Here is a 12,229-nt window from a genome sequence, read left to right as displayed (position 1 = left end):
TGTGCCTTGACTAGTAAGAAAGAATTGTCCTTGCCCACAGTTCAAAGCTATAACATGATGAAACACATCACACACCATTTTTAGGCAAGATTATACCTGGGATATGGTTTAAGGCAGCAGAAGCCTTTGGCGTATGATTATTTTACCTGAAAACTGGGCAGTCAGTGCCAAGATGCCATAAAAGCTGAGTCTGATCTTGTCTTCACCTGATATTCGCATACATGCTGGAGCTCAACTCTGGTCGGACATATTCCTGGAGACTTCATCACATGACCAACTGTAGCAACCACCCCAACCAGACAAACAATCTGTTTTCCCATCTCTAATGTTTTTAAAATTCAAGATAAGTGTTCAAGGAAAATGGGGAAAAAACATACACATATCTTTTAAATGTGTCTGGATTTTCTGCTGGATTGCTTACAGCAGCGTCCAGGAGATTAATCTTTCACTCCAGGAAACTCCGACAATCCTTGTGAGTTGGCAACACCAATACATACGCTTGTAGCAGGGTTGTTAGACTACAATCAAGATTGAGAACCCTATTGACTCCCCTCCCCTCCTTGCCATCTAACCAGAAAAAGACCCACTACAACAAAGATTGACTGTTTCAGCACAGCACAGCAATTTTTATGGTTAAAAGATTTTTTAATCATTGCGATTTGGATTCCGGTCATCAAAAGTTCATAAGGGTCCAACACCACCCTCAAAAAGAATATAAATACTTATTTTAAAATTACATTAAATTGTTATAATACACTAATACAGATGTAGTATATTATTTTTGCATGTGGCAACATAGGGATTGGCGTCAAATTGTTTTAAATACTTTACAAAACACCTCCTTGGCATTTTGGCACATTATTTTTAATCTCCCTTGGCTACTTACTAGATTTAAATTAAGCAATCAAGATTAGATCACCAGTTAAGTGCCTCCCACTAAATCACTGCATTCCTGAGTCATATGTTATGCAAGCTGAACCAGAAAACAAGATGACCAACAGCTTCCTAAAAGAGGGCAGTTCAAGAACAGCCCTGAAAGGACTTATGACAACAAAAACTTAAACTGAACGTGAGGGGGGGAACGGAGTGGTGGTGGTGGAGGATGATGGGCTTGTCATAAATGAAGCTGCAGGCATACCCAAATCTTTTATTACAAGTTGGAAAAGTAAAAAAGGTGTTTAAAATCATACCTTGGATACAATGGGTTAAAAGCTCGCTAAGGCCCATTAGTGGGAGCCCAGGTCACAATGCATGATTATCCCAGGCCTGATGGAAGTGATGCAGGCATTATACCAACTCCATGTGCCTGCCAATATTTCCTCTAATTTCTGTTTGCGGTCCATTTGAGATTATCACATATTTTAACAGGATCATTGCTTGACCACAGACTCTCTTTCCCTTTGCAGTACATTGTCGATTGCAGCTCGACCACACATCAACACAGATTAAAGGGAATGTTGTTGACTGCTCACCTCCATGAATGAGGCATGCAGCTTAGGGCTAAACAAGTTACTGACTGTGCACTCAGCAGAGACAGCCCAGGTTCACATGAGGCTACCACCAATTAAAACCAATCTGCATCTCTTAAACTGCATGTTTGAAGCCAACAGGTGCTGGAAGTAGATGGGAAAGACCTTCAAGCAGGAAGGCATCAGAGCAATGGAGGAACTGGCCAAAGAAAGGGCTCCCAGGTTCTTAGATACAGCATTGGAGATGGAAAGGATGATAGAGGTAAACTTTCCCTTGTTAAGATATAGCATTTGAAGATTCATTCACTGATCTTGACCATATGTGTGAGGTCATTGAATTTTTAATGGCTTTGTATCCAAGTCTTTGAGGCCAAACTCTTAGCATTGACCTCCATGGCTAACTGCTTCCACTACTTTCACAGTGTAAGTTTGGGGAAACAAAGTGGCAAAGAACCAGAGTGAGGCAGACATGGCTGCACATCCTCACCCTCTTGGAGGAGACAGTGCTTGGCATTATTGGCAAAAACATCACTGAGGTCATTTCAACCAGCTATCCAGAATGACTGGATGTACCTGTCTTACGTACCTTCTGAAACCCTACTTCATTCTCATCCAGCAATCTGGTATGATGTACAAGCTGCCAATGGTGTAACCATGCACATTTTTCTTTTGATTCATTCACCTCCTCCAACTTCACCATGTGCATTTATACTTTCAGATACCTGAAACCTGCTACCTGATCAACCAGTGATGCCTGCTGAGGATGACGGCCCAAAGGAAGAGCACACCTGAGAATGAAATACCATCATTTGATCTGACACATGCAGCCACCAGCTCAGGCATTGGCACTATGCATACCTAAGACTATAATATAAAAGGTGGAATCTGGACATGATGAGTGAACTGGACATGCGTGGTCTGAAGCAAGCTAAAGATAGTGCACGTGCCAGCTCCCTGGAAGGCGAGGTCACACACAATTCTACTTCAGAGGTCTCATTAGGACTTTGATAGAGCAGCACACAGGAGAAGGCTGATGGCCATGCATACCAATATGCTTGATGAATTGGCAGGCCCGCCAGAGAGCCTGTTGTCACCATCAAGGAGAATGAATAGCCAGCTCCAAAATGGCAAAGGGCTTTGTGCAGAACTTAAACCTATCCTTTCCACTGTGGAAGTAGTGGCCAACTCCATGAGAACATTTGCAGACCCAGTCATGATGCAGCATCTGATGGTGGATGTCTCAGCTTCCATTGCAGCACAGGCAAAAGCTACTAACATCTCAGTGGAAGCTCAGGCTGAGGTCATAAGGTTTGTGCTTGTTGCCATGCATGCTCAGACTGCTGCCATCATGGATGTGGACACCGCTGCTCTAAGGGGCTTACAGGGTCTCACAGCAGTCCAGCAACCTGTGCTCTAGCAGATTACTAGAATTGCTGAGAGGCTGGCCTGAGCGAGTGGCAGTGGTTCTGTTGCCCTCTCTCAGAGTGACAACATTCATGTTCCCATCATTGTCACTTAGCCAGTGCCCTTGTTGTTGCTTGTCAACCATCCAGCCTACACAGCTGCCAAGCAGAGGTGGTACAGTCCAATGCTGGTCCCTTAAGACCCAGAGCTGCCTGAGGTCATCCTGCAAGGCCATGTTCATACTCCACTATGCTGCAGCCACTGGCGTAGCAATGCATTGAAGCACCAGGCTAGGCAAATTCTAAGGAAAGCATGGATGAATATTTGAGTATTGCAAGACTTTTTGGAAGAGTGTTTGGATAAAGTTGGGGTATGGAATGGTTGTCTTCTGTCATTTTTTTTCGGGATTTTGGTCAGCAAGATACTGTCAATGGTTCGCAACAGACAGATGGAAAGGTGGGGAAGTGTGGAGCAACGATGATCTGGATATTTTTTCAGGGGAACAAGAGTCTGAAGAGATGCTCACAGACACCCTAGGTAGAGCAACCATCCCCCAGATGCCTCCTCCCTTCTCCTTCTGAGACAGTCATCAAAGGCCTGGTGGTAAGGGCTGCACTCTCATGATTGACAGGTTGTAGAGGATGCAGACGACCACCATGAATCACCAGGTATTCCAGGAAGTACTGGAAGGCGGCCCAAGCTACACATCTCAGGCACATGAACCCGATGCCCACCCTTCAGAACATGGCAACCGGCATAAGCTGCACCAGAAGTAGTCAGGAGTTGATCCCAACAAATGTTTTCCAATTTCCTGCTCCTGAGATGACACTGTGGTGCCGAGTTTTGCAGCCAATGGATAAATTTTAAAATTACTGAAGATGACAGGAGTACCAAAATTGTGATTTTTAACATTTGGCACGTTTCAACATTTTTGGACAACACTTTAAATCTGCCTCAAACAGCATCTCTCAAAACTGTTTCAAAACCATCACACCACCTGAAACAAAACAACCCTCAACCACTTGTACTCTCTAACTAATGTCTCATTGTCCACCTTCCTTTTCTTCTCTAAGGTCCGCAATGTATTATTGCCTCAGCTCTTTGGTCATGGGTAGAATTTTCCATACCCAGTGGCATCAGGCACGAGCGGACAATATGCCAGGAAGGCCAAAAATCAGTTTCACGCTATCGTGAAACCAGTTTGTTATCATCCACTGCACCCGTCAACGGCAAGCCACCTTTACGACCATCGCCGGACTTCGGGAACTTCATTTTAATACAACTACATATGATTATAAGCCGTGTTTTACATAAGCGACATGCACCTGGCAAGCTGCACTTCGCTCGGGAATTCAAGGTTTGTTTGTCTACCTTTCTCTGGGCAGCACTCACAGTCATTATTGCCAGGCTTCACAGGCAGCACCATATCACTTTTAAGGGGGCTCATTGACAGGTCTCTGCCCACCAGACCAGCCATAAGGCAGTGGTAGTTTTTCAACGGCTGCAGGGCTAAGGCTTACTTGGGGAAGGGGGAGAAGTGACCTCAGGCAAGCCAAGAGGCTGCAAGGTGAGGATTGTACTGGGAAAGGGGTCTATCTGAGGGAATGTGTGGAGGTACATGTTGATCTATGCAAGTGGCCTCAAGATGGTGAGGAATGAGGAGGCAGTCTCCAGAGGAGATGAAGCTAGATGGTGATATGAGGGTCTGTGTGAGAGAGTGAGTGGTGATGTCCCTTGAGATGCCAGTGAATGTGTGATGGCCTTGTGAGTGCATGAGTTTAGAGTGATGAGATGGTTGCCTTACACTGGTGGCACGGATGAGATTAATCATCTGCTTTCTGCATTGGATGGCCAACGTCTTGTGTGTAGCATTGGCACTGACTACCTCTGCCACCGCCTCCCAAGCCGGAGTGGTGAGACTGATTGGCCTCCTGCAGCCAGAGCAGGGGTGGAGAACTTCACAGCAGGCCTCCACGGTGTCCAGGAGGCATCCCTGGGATGCATCATTGAATCAGAGGGCTGCACTCTTCTTGACTTTTGGGGCCAAGTCTTTACCGGTGCCCTCCTGGGCTGCGAGTATTGAGAAGCACGTGCACAGCTGCAGTTTGAATATGGCGCCCTACGTGAGGAAGCAGTGAGGCGGGCAAATCGGAGGCCGCCCGCCAGCGAGACAGCATGTCTCCTGTGGCTGCATAATTAACGAGGCAGAAATGGGGTGATATGGCACAAAAAGCCGCCATTGCAACCAACGGATAAAATATCCACACAATTGAAAATCTGGGATGATTCTGCCCATTCTCTCTGAACTAAAATCTCTTCATTGTAGTTTCCAATCTTCTTACAGCACCAAGACAGCTCAGGCCAAAGCCACAAAAGCATTATCTGTGATTAACGATTATGCTCAATTTCCCCTTTCCCTTTACGCCACTGCTGATTACCCAACAATTGCTTTAGTCTCTATCTCAAAACTCTCTATCTAAACATCAATGTATTTTCAAATATCTTTTCAAAACCATCCTTTCAACCAAGCTTTCATTCACCCAGTTGTTATCACTAGTTGTTTAGCCTCTATTCCTTTTACTTCCCTCTCTGTAAAGCACTTTGGAGAATTTTCTATGATGAAGGCATTATCAAAATGATAGTTATCATCTTTCAAGCCAAAAATAACTTATCCTGTAGTCACAAGTATTTTAAATGTAATTAGAAAAGTAGTTCCATGCACTTCAATACAAGTTCATGGGTTGATTTTTGTTTAATGGGAATTTAAACAAAGGCCATGATGTAAACTGAAACCTTTTAGCAAACCCTTACAATAACCCCAACCAAAAATGCATACAAGAGGAAACTGTTTCTTTATCACATCTGTCGCTGTCCCAGATACCATGTCAGCCAGAAGTAGTTGGAGATTATCTCAAGATAGAATGAAAGAGTACTGATTTATTCATTTTTAAATTTCCAAACAGCTTCAGGGGAGATTACAGTGTGTCAATATTACTGAAATACAACTGTTGAACCAGATTCTGATGAGTGTCCTACACATATTGTGAGGAACCCGTTTTTGGAAAAATTGAAGGACGTTGAATTTTGTGACTTCTGACTTATTTTTAAAAGTCTGCAGTATTAATTTGCGGCTGTGAATATGCCATTCTTCAAAAAAAACCATGGTTCAAGATAGATGTCCAGCAAGGAACACCTGGTGAGGGAAGAGACAATTTGTATATCTAACTTAAAGAACTGTTGTTGCCAGGGTAAAGACTCTTGCTGATTGGTTAAAAACACCTGGCCTCAGAGAAGCATTCTTTGAATGTCTTAGTCTACAAAACTCGCAGGCAGGGAGTGAGTGTGTGGCTGCCATAGAAACAAACTGCAAGGAAAAGAAAAAGACTCTCTCTGCCCCACCTTTGTGTTAAACCTTCCTCAAACATCTCATCAGGATAACTCATTTTTTTCTCTCCAGAGTTCACAAAGTTGTGATAAGTAAGAGTCATCAAGTGCAGTTTCACCAACAAACATCTGAAAGAACTTCCAGATCTATTGTGACAAGAATTCTGTTAGATCAACAGCATTGAGATCTCTGAATTTTCCTTTTAAAAGAAACCTCCCCATACTCCACCCTCTGCAGGGGAGTGTGTTTGTTTGTTTTATCCTGCATGGTGTTTGAGAGTGAGTGAGCGTATGAGGGCTGAAATAACTTTTTTTTTTAAATGGGAAAAATTGTTGCACTTCTAAACTACAACTTGTATGTTAACTAGTATATTGACTTGTTTTTAAAAAGTAGTTTATTTTATAATGAATCAATATTTTTTGTGTTTACTGAAAGAAGCCTGGCTAGAGTCTTTTTATGCTAGGAACAACATTATCAAAGGTAAAAAACTGACCGGTTTTGTGGGTGTATTAAACATTTAAATTATTGTTACAACCTGTAGAGAAGTGGGGCTTGAATTAACTGCACAGTTCTCCTATCTCAGTTTGTACATAAGATTGGGTGCTCTCACAGGATTTGGAGCAAGTACAAGTGATTGGGTGCTGATTAATAATAATTGTTAAAGGATAAGACAACAGATACGCAGGTTTCTGATTCATTGGTAACCGACATGGCTTTGGAAGTTGCTATGACTTTTTTGAAAGTTGGAAGCTTTATCCCTGACTGGTTTAAAGCTAAGCAAAGGGAATTGGCACATAAATTGAAATTAGAATTAACCAAAGAGGCATGAAAAGCAGACATAATTGAGGTAATAGTGCAGCATTTGAAATTGGAAGGGATACAAGAGAGATCACATTCTTCAGAAGGAGTCAAATGAATTAGCTAGGATTCAGTTGCAATGAAGCAGCTTGAACACGAAAAAGAAATCAAGAAACTTAAACTTGAATTGGAAAGAGCAAAGAGAAAGAGCATTTAAGCAGCTAGAACTGGAATTTCAGGCAAGAGAGAAGGAACAAAATGGGAATACCAGCTTAAACGGCTGAAATTTAAAACAGAGGTACCAGATGTTGGGGCATGTTTTGCATACAGAACTTCTCCCAACCTGGGCTCCAATGGAGAGATGTTCAAATGTGTACATGCCTTTCCAAAGTTTGAGGAAAGGGATGTAGAGACATTCTTCACTTCATTTGAGAAGATAGCTAAGCAAATGAAGTGGGCCAAAGGGAAGCTGGACATTGCTCCTGCAAAGTAGATTAGTGCACAGAACTCATGAGTTTTATGCATCACTTTCCTAAGAGGTTTCTATGGATTAAAATGCAGTAAAGAAGTGCATGTGAGTTAGTCCCTGAGGCATACAGGCAAAAATTTCGAAGCATAAGGAAACAGCCTGGGCAGACCTACATTGAATTTGAAAGGGTAAAGTAAACTCATTTTGATTGTTAGATGCAAGCACTAAAAAGGTAGAGGCCACATATGAGACCCTTAGGGAAATAATTCCCCTGGACAAATTTTAAATTCATTCCCTCCAGTCGTAAGAACTCATGTGGAAAACCAGATGGCTTCAACAGCTAAAACAAAAACAGAATTACCTGGAAAAACTCAGCAGGTCTGGCAGCATCGGCGGAGAAGAAAAGAGTTGACGTTTCGAGTCCTCATGACCCTTCAACAAAACTAGGTGAATCCAAGGAAGGGGTGAAATATAAGCTGGTTTATTTCACCCCTTCCTTGGATTCACCTAGTTCTGTTGAAGGGTCATGAGGACTCGAAACGTCAACTCTTTTCTTCTCCGCCGATGCTGCCAGACCTGCTGAGTTTTTCCAGGTAATTCTGTTTTTGTTTTGGATTTCCAGCATCCGGAGTTTTTTGTTTTTATCTCTGGCTTCAACAGCTAGACAGGCAGCGGAGATAGCTGATAATTACGAGCTTGTCCATAATTCCAAGCCCTTTTATCATCACCCCCACAAACACAAGAAGGATAGAAAGTGGGAGGGTGAAAGGAAGGCAAGTAGCCAGGGAACAGAAGGGACAATTGGGAATGTGCTGAAATTTCCTCAGACGAGAAAGGAAAGTTCTGAGGGTGGGAGTGATGGCCGAAGGCCTAAGTGTTTCCATTGTAACAAGGTGGGCCACATTCAGGAAAATTGCTGGATGGTGCATAGGAAATCCATGGGACTTATTGAGATACATAAGGATGGTTCAGAAAAAAAAGCACCAACTGAAAATACAACTGATCAAGTTGTAACTTTAGTTACAACCGAGAGTCAGAGTGAACACTGCTGAGAATGCAGGGGAGGTGAACATGATACCTGAAAGCTAAAGGGAATTCTTGTCAAAAGGAAAAGTAACTCCTTATTCCTCAAGTGAAGCAGGTAAACAAATAGTTATACTTAGGGATACAGGGACTACCCGAAATCTTTTGCTGGAGAAAGGCCTGACTTTTCCATCAGAGAGTTCACTAAATGCCTATGTTTTAATAAATGATATTGGCGGGGAGTATAAACCCAGACCTTTGTATCGAGTGCACCTGGAGTGCGACCTAATGTCTATAATGCTAACATGGTTCGCCTGTAGACGAGCGTTCACTTACTCCTTGGCAATGATTTGGCCAGAGCAAAAGCAGTAGCTTCTCCAGTAGTTACACAAAGACCAAGTGAAGTCAAGGAGGATGAATTAAACATTTAAACTATTGTTCTGACCTTTGGAGAAGTGGGGCTAGAATTAACTGTGCACTCCTCTCATCATGGTCAGTAACAATATTAACCTGTCTTTTCCCCTTTTTGACACATTTGTTTTTACTGTGCAGCTAGTTACAAATACATTTTTCTGATGGTCATTGAAAATGCTACACATTAAACACAAGTAGCCTTTTAACCAATCATGTGATTCAGTATCAGGGTGTAGTAAGGTTAATTTTTGATACCCGTTACCTGGTTACTGACTACATTACTCCAAACAGCACTGTCGGTGTACCAACACCAAATGGACTGCAGCAGTTCAGGAAGGCAGCTCACTACCACCTTCTCAAGGGCAATTAAAGAGGGCAACAAATGCTGACCTTGCTAGCGATGCCCACATCTCATATAAGATTTTAAAAACTGTGTGGTAGTATTTTGAATCCCTCGTGATAGTGATTTTTTAAGAAGTTGCTACAATAGATGGAATTTTCCCATCCCGCCTGCGGCGAGTTTCATGGCAGACAGGAGCAAAGAATCCAGCATAAGGCAATTCTCCCGATGGTGGGTTTATGATGCAAACGCCATTTGCATATATTAACATGTCACGAATGCTCAATAAAATAGCTTCTCGCCGGAACCTTGCAATGCCTTCCAATCTTCTGTCACGCCAGCAGGAAATTATGTCGGCCTCAAACCCCATTTGAAAAGGGGTGGCGTGCACAAGTCGGGCCTCAGTTCACTGGTAGCTTTGAGGGGAGTGGAACACACGTAGCCTACCGGTCATAGCGCAGCGCCAGTCTTGTTGCAATAAACACCACTCTGCTGAGGCTGTAGGGTTGGTCTGCTCCTGCTCTTTGCCTACATTGTCCTGAGGAGCACCACTGTGCTGTGGCACTCATGCAGGCCTCTACTTTCAGAAACTAGCACTTCAACCGGGGATGGGCAACAAGTTGAAGGTGGGGTTGATGAGGGGGGCAATGGGGAGAGAAGGCTGTGGAATGACAGGGAGGGGGAAGGGCAAACACATGGGGCATTTCTGGGGTGGCCCTCTAACCTCTTGTTGCCGCAGGAGTCTGCTTAGAAAGAAAGGAGGAAGACCTCCTTGCGATGAAAGCCACTGAGAGCCAATGGCTTCATGAGCACTGTCAAAGGGCTACTCAACTCAGTGGCCTCACATCAGTCGCTGCATCTCAAGATTAACACATAGGAATGTAGAATTTGGGAAAGCAGGCAATAGTGAAGGAGGCACAGCTGTGTCATACATGGCATTTGATCACTGAAAGTCTGTCACGTGTTCACCAGATTTGACACTCCAAAAGGGCCAAAGGGCATCTACCATGAGCAACTGAAAGCCATGGGTTGCATGCACGCTCCTGGCAAGAGCTTGTCCCAGTCAGCTTTACCCTACAGATGGAGTGTGCCTACATTGCTCAAACTAACATCTGATAATGTTAAAAGAACAGATTTCCAAACTGGCAAAGAAGGGCCTGACCCCAATACAGATTGATGGATTCCCATGGGGATTCCCATGGTGTTGCCCAGGTGCGTTTTTTACTGGGAACAAGGTTCTCAGGATCCTGAAGGGACTTGCTCCAGACCTTCCAGAGGATTTGAATCACTTGATCAAGACTGCTGTAGCTGTCCGCAAACACTTGGAGAGGAACAGGAAGGATAAAGATGCCAAATTCCGTTTCTTTTTGAAAGCAGAATCCACAGGCTGGCTCGTTACTACAAGTCCATGAGGGTACTTCCTCCCAACTGGAAGTATAAACCCTCCACAGCATTAGTACTGGTAGCCTAAGAAGTTTCTTTATTGGAATGAAGGTAGTGTACGGCAGATGCCAGAAATCTGAAAAAAAGTGCTGGAGGGGCTCAGTGGGTCTGGCAGCGTCTGTGAAGAAAGAAATCGTTAACCTTTTGAGTCAATATATCAAGGATTGGCTGTTTCTCTCTCCACAGATGCTGCTGGGCTCACTGAATTTTTCCAGCACTGTTTTTATTTCAAGTTTCTTCATTTGGGCTTTATCAAACCTGAAAAATAAAATGTGTGCGTTGTTACAGTTAAAAAAAAAGCTACATCAGAGATTGGAGCAGAGAGCTAGGTTGGGTCATTCACCGCACTGAAACTTTAGCATCTCATGCAGGGCTCAAGATGCTACATCTCCATGATGTGTGTACTAGTGTCTCAGGGACAAGGTGGCATCAGCCACCATGCAAGTAGGGCAGGAAAAACTATGGACCTTACAGTTTCCAAATGTACCATCTTCTGAGCTTCACTTTCTTTCCCCCTGAATCATTAATGTCTTCAATGTTTCCTTTCAGAGAGAAGGCAAAAGCAAATATGGATCCAGGGCTCAAAGCTGTCTTTGTCAGGGTCCTAATGCAATGGAGGAGGCGAAGGAGAGTGAGGTGACTTCACACGCAGCTCCAGCAGGAGGGACATGGTCAAGCAGAGCCACGGCATGAACAGGAGGGTCAGGAGGAGAGACCCAGACAACCGGGGGTGACTCGCCAGACCAAGAGTTTATTGTAGAAGAGTCTCCTATTTACAAATGAGTGAGAGGCAATGCCATGCATGTCCGTGCTAGTCCCAAGTTTGATACATCACATATGCCACATTCTTTGTGAAGACCTGACACCACATGGAGTTGGAGGGTATCTCCACTGCCAGTGGCTTTGAAGGTGTCCACAGCACTCAGTTGCTTGGCCTCTGGTTCTTTCCAAGGATCAGCTGGCATCTCTCAGTCTGCAACACATCGATGCATAAAGGAGGTCACTGATGCCCTTTACAGGAAGGCCCATCATTATGTCAGGTTTGCTCTGGTTGAAGATAGCCAAGCTTCAAGAATCACCAGCTTCGCCGCCATCTTAGGCTTCCCAAGGCTGCTGGGTACAATAGACTGCACCCATGTGGCTATACAGGCTCCATGGCAGCAGCCTCTAATGTTTATAAACCGCAAGGTCTATCATTCTGGTGTGTGATCACTAGAAGCACATACAGCATGTTTGTGCACAGTAACCTGGGAGTTGCCATGACTCCTACATCCTGAGTCACTCCCAGGCATCAGAGATTTTCAAGGAACCATTATGTCTGCAGGGATGGCTGCTTGGGGATAAGGGGAACCCACTGAAACGTTGGCTGATAGCACCACCCTCAGAGTCGTTCCAAGGAGAGGTACAATGCTACTCACAGCTCCACACACTCCCTTATAGAGCAGACCTTAGGGCTTCTGCAGATGCACATCAGATGCTTGGAC

General features: G+C 44.0%; 1 protein-coding gene and 1 pseudogene across 9 annotated transcripts in view; one reads left to right on the top strand and one right to left on the bottom strand.

Annotated features, from left to right (window-relative positions):
- LOC121283061 (rab effector Noc2-like) overlaps positions 1–12,229 on the bottom strand; it is a 238,999-nt gene that overhangs the window by 173,965 nt on the left and 52,805 nt on the right. The window lies entirely within an intron of this gene.
- On the top strand, positions 10,327–10,773 carry LOC121283063 (annotated as a pseudogene).

This window comes from Carcharodon carcharias, chromosome 10, assembly GCF_017639515.1.
Source record: "Carcharodon carcharias isolate sCarCar2 chromosome 10, sCarCar2.pri, whole genome shotgun sequence".
Classification (NCBI taxonomy): Eukaryota; Metazoa; Chordata; class Chondrichthyes; order Lamniformes; family Lamnidae; genus Carcharodon; species Carcharodon carcharias.
Note: the sequence above shows the minus strand (reverse complement) of the source record. Positions and strands in the feature narration are given on the sequence as shown.